This window comes from Ostrea edulis, chromosome 7 (assembly GCF_947568905.1).
Source record: "Ostrea edulis chromosome 7, xbOstEdul1.1, whole genome shotgun sequence".
Taxonomy (NCBI): Eukaryota; Metazoa; Mollusca; class Bivalvia; order Ostreida; family Ostreidae; genus Ostrea; species Ostrea edulis.
Window position 1 is genome coordinate 56,032,690 of NC_079170.1, and position 4,778 is coordinate 56,037,467.

General features: G+C 33.3%; 1 protein-coding gene across 1 annotated transcript in view; it reads left to right on the top strand.

The window, feature by feature from the left end:
* LOC125653308 (neuroglian-like) overlaps positions 1 to 4,429 on the top strand; it is a 135,278-nt gene extending 130,849 nt beyond the window's left edge. The window contains exon 24 of the mRNA XM_048882717.2: positions 1 to 4,429. This exon is cut by the window's left edge and continues 2,604 nt beyond it. The gene's annotated coding sequence lies outside the window, so the exon portion shown is untranslated.
* The last annotated feature ends 349 nt before the right edge of the window (positions 4,430 to 4,778 follow it).

Sequence of the window (4,778 nt, forward strand, 5' to 3'; positions counted from 1 at the left end):
CTTTTCACTGTCATATATCAAGCTGAAACTTGCTGTATACCTTTTTTGTGGGTCACTATAGATCATGTTGCAATTATGATCCCCAGTTTTCAAGTGAGGACACTATTATTTTATAGAGTGTTTGTATGGGTATTGAAGATATAAATGTTACAAGGGTTTTTATTTTCTTCAATTTTTATACGCTCGTCTTTAGACAGGACGTATTATGGTACAGCAATGTCTGTACGTCCGTCTGTCTGTATGTCCATTGGTTCAGGGTTTTCTGTTTCTAATTTCATTTCTCTGTTACATATCACGCTGAGACTTGCTATGTAGCTTCTTTGTGGATCATTCTAGATCATAATGCAATTCTAATCCATTTTGACCTCCCTTGCAGGAGTTTTGCCACGTTATTTGAAAATTATTGTTATATGGAGGGTACATAATTTGTCCAGCCAACTCCCCCTACAAGTTTCAAGTGAGGACCATCTTGTTGTACAGTGTTTCTATGGATATTGAAGATGTGCATGTACGTGGCAAGGATTTTGATATTTTTCAGAAAAATACATGTTGTTGAACTTGGTTCATTTTAAGGATATATTACAAATAGAGTACATCATTTATTAGATATTCTCTTCCCATAGTTTTCAAGTGAAAACCTTCTTACTTCTTATTTACAGAGTGTTTATATGGGTATTGAAGGTGTGTATGTGGAAAAGATTTTGATTTTCTTTAATTTTTGAAAAAAATTAAAGGTTATTGAACTTACTCACTTTTGAGGAATTATTGCATAGAGAATACTTGATTTGTCTGTATTTCCATCCACAGTTTTCTAGTGAGGACCTTCTTATTTTACAGAGTATTTTTATGGGTGTGGAAGATGTGTGTGTGGCAATTAAGGATTCTGATTTTCTTCAATTTTTAAGCTAAGACCCTTTATTATGCAAAGAAAGTATGTCACAGCCTGATACTACCTGAAGCAAATTTCTACAAATTATGGCTTAAGAAAAAAAACCTATGTAAGCATTTTCACCGACGCATTATGTACTCTTATTGAGAAAATTGTTGAACTTTGTCAGTTTTGAGGAAATATTACATAGAGAGTACATGATTTGTCTGTTTAATTAACTCCTAGCACAGTTTTCAAGTAAAGACTTTGTTATTTTACAGAGTACTTGTATGGGTATTAAAGATGTGCATGTGGCAAGGATTTTGATTTTCTTTAGAGTTTGAGAAAATTAAAGGTTATTAAACTTAGTTTTGAGGAAATATCAGAAAATGAGTACGTGTACTTGGTTTGTCCATTTCTTTCCTCTGAGTGCTAAGGCCTTTATAAACAACTTGAAGATGTACATATTGCAAGAAAATTTTATTTCGAAGAATTTTATTATTTTATTTGCTGTTTAAAAAATTACAGATTGTTGAACTTTGTCAACTCTGGAGAAATATTATACACACAGAGTTCTTGCTTTGTCTATTCACCTTTTGTCACAGTTTTTAAGCTAGGACCTTTTCATTCAATGCTAAAGAAAGTATGTTGCAGCCTAATGATGGCTGATACTCCCTAAAGTAAAGTTCTACAACTCATGACTGAAGAAAACATCCTACATAAGCTTGTGACAAGCTCTTAACATAATTATATATATCATATGTAAATACAAATATAATTTTATTGCACAATTATTGTACAACAATATATACATGTATATAAAAGTAGTGTTATATTACAGTAGTATTACAGGTTGCTGAACTTTTAGTAGTTTTGAGGAAATATTTGATATTTATTTATTGGATAAGATTAACCAAGTTCAGTATATAGGATTAAATTTTTGCATATGAATATGGGGGGGGGGGGGGGGGGGGGTGTTCATTCTTCTCAAGATAGAGAGACAGCAGAACTTATCAATTTAAGTTTATTCGAACTATATCCCTTATTTTACATATAGGCATCAATTTAGTATTGAAATATTCTTACTAGTGTAAATTCAGTCTATGAGCCAAAGCAGGATATATTTTAAGGGGGGGGGGGGGGGGGTTAAAGATTGTGTCCCAAACTTACAAGTCATTATCCTTGTATGAGCAAGATATTCAGGTGAGCATTGTGGCCCATGGACCTCTTGTTTATGAAACTATATGTTCATATTGAATTCTGATTGGCTAATACTTTAAAAATGCTCATAATATTTTTTTATTTTCAAAAAAAGTAACCGCATGCTACATGTACTGAATTTAGACTTTGAAATGTAGATAAATATAAATTATGAATACATGTATACATTCCAAATGGTGTGAATTGGATTTGAAGACGCTGTTGAATACTGTTATATGGTTATGACTGATTCTCCAAACAGCCACAACTATTATAGGTTTTGGCTGGTTCTCTACACTGCCACAACTATTATAGGTTTTGACTGGTTCTCCACACAGCCACAACTATTATAGGTTTTGACTGGTTCTCTACACTGCCACAACTATTATGGGTTTTGACTGGTTCTCCACACAGTCACAACTATTATAGGTTTTGACTGGTTCTCTACATGGCCACAACTATTATAGGTTTTGACTGGTTCTTTACACGGCCACAACTATTATAGGTTTTGGCTGGTTCTCCACACGGCCACACTTATTATAGGTTTTGGCTGGTTCTCCACATTATGAAGCTATACTGACTCTGCTGTGTAATAGTACTAACGTGATATGTATTACTGTATATTTAATTAGAAGAAAGAGTTTCCTCATTATAAAATAAATTGATTAATTAAAGTTAACTTGAATTTAATTTCATAAACTCTCAATGTCTGTCATACTCTTTCTCAGTTTATATTAGCTGAGTATTCTAAATTGTTATATGCATGGAGTTTACTTGGTGTTTTGCTATGCTTCACTTCACATTAGTTTTTATGATTTCCCAGTGTGGATAGACTTGACAGATGTACATCCCCTATATAGTGATGTATACAGGGAATAAGATTATAAATGGAATCGCATATTAAAACACCATGTAGTGCTCAATATTACATAAATGATATCATATAGATTTGAAAAATATTCTAAGTTTTGCAGTAAATATGTCAGGAATATGCAATGAATAATGGGGAGAAATAATTTCAAGAATACCAATTATCTTCTGATAAAATGGTTATGAGATGAATACCATGAGTATGAAATTGTAATATTCATAATTTCATTCACTTCGTGCAAAATGCAGATGCGTAAACATACTAAGTAATATACATGGCAACCAAGAAAACGCATTGAAAGTGGACAACTGGGGTATACATTTAGGGTAGAGTAAAACAGGTTATCTGAAAGAAATTTGGCAGAATGAATGAAATGTGCATTCTTATATCACTTTTAACATATCTAGTGGAACAACTTATTATGAAATCATTAAGGTGAGTTCCATGTGTCAATTTTCACAAATAGTTCTGGTAAGTCTTGTGCTATGTTAGGTCACCTAAGGTCATTGGTGTACAAACACTTCTACAAGGCTGATAAGGGAAAAACCTATCATTGCATGTATCCACATACAAACATACACAGAGAGAAATAGGACTGAAAACAAAGCCCAGACTTTCGAGTTGGTATCATATGGGGCACAGGGTTCTATGGGGAATATCTACAGCAGTTCCTATTATATGTTGGTTGTATTTGTGAACCTGTCCATCTGAAAGTGAAGGGAGTTGTCTTGGAATATAATACACTGGGACTTCTTTCTTCAAACTCAGTATTCACATTTTATTGATGGCAATATATGATTTTGAATTGATGGAAATACTTTACTTTATTGAAGAATGAATTTCATTAAAAGGATCTGATTTATAAAGTTCAGTAAATCTTGCATGGATGCGACATGCCTTTCACAGAGATCTGGGTAACCTAGCAATGCTAAATGTAAGTTTCTGAAATTTTTTTTATAATTCTTGTGAAGATCTAGTGTTGGACAATGTCAATGAGGGCAAAATTTTAATTGTAAGTGGAATTTTTAGCGAGACACAAATTCAGCGATTTACCCGTTAAAATGGGTATATATAATTAGCAAGAGCTAATTTTTGCGACTTTAATTATAATTCCAAGAAAGATAACTATTACCTACGATACAGAATAAATTGTTAGCAATATTCAATTTTTGTGATCTCAACACTTTCTCTGATAATGCCAAAATTACATCCTCGCTAAAAGTTCTGCTGATACAGTATTCTAAGAAAAAGCATGATGAGCTTAAAATTAAAGACCCACTTTTGTGGCATTTCCAACCAGCAGCATTTGGAGTTTTAATTCTTGCTATGTACTGACTATAAAGTTGTTGGCCTCTTATGTAATATTTGTTTTCATATTGACAATGATTGTTTGATATCAAAGACTTTATTATGAAGGATTAAATATAGAGCATTTCAGTTTTACAATTGTAATTTACTTAAAGAAACATAAATTGTATTCCAATTGCTCATATTTTTGTTCTGTTTTTGTTCACAGTAAGATGAAGCAATGTTTCAGTATCTGACCAATTTGGGTCATGATTAATAACCACTACTGCCTTGTCCTCCCATCAGTGATTACTGTCATTGAAACATGTAGTCACTGGCAAACCTTTCTTGGCTTTGACAGAGGACCAGTGGTTGTTGACCCATATTTGGTGGTCTGTTGTTTCTGTTACGTATTGTTTCTGGCAAACATTACCGCGACAGACCTAAGCCGTTAAAACAAGGTAGTGACAGTTCCAACGCCAAACTCTCGGCATCAGGTGTGAATGTCACGGGTCCTCGGAGACGACCTTAAAAACGGATGTCCCGTGTCGC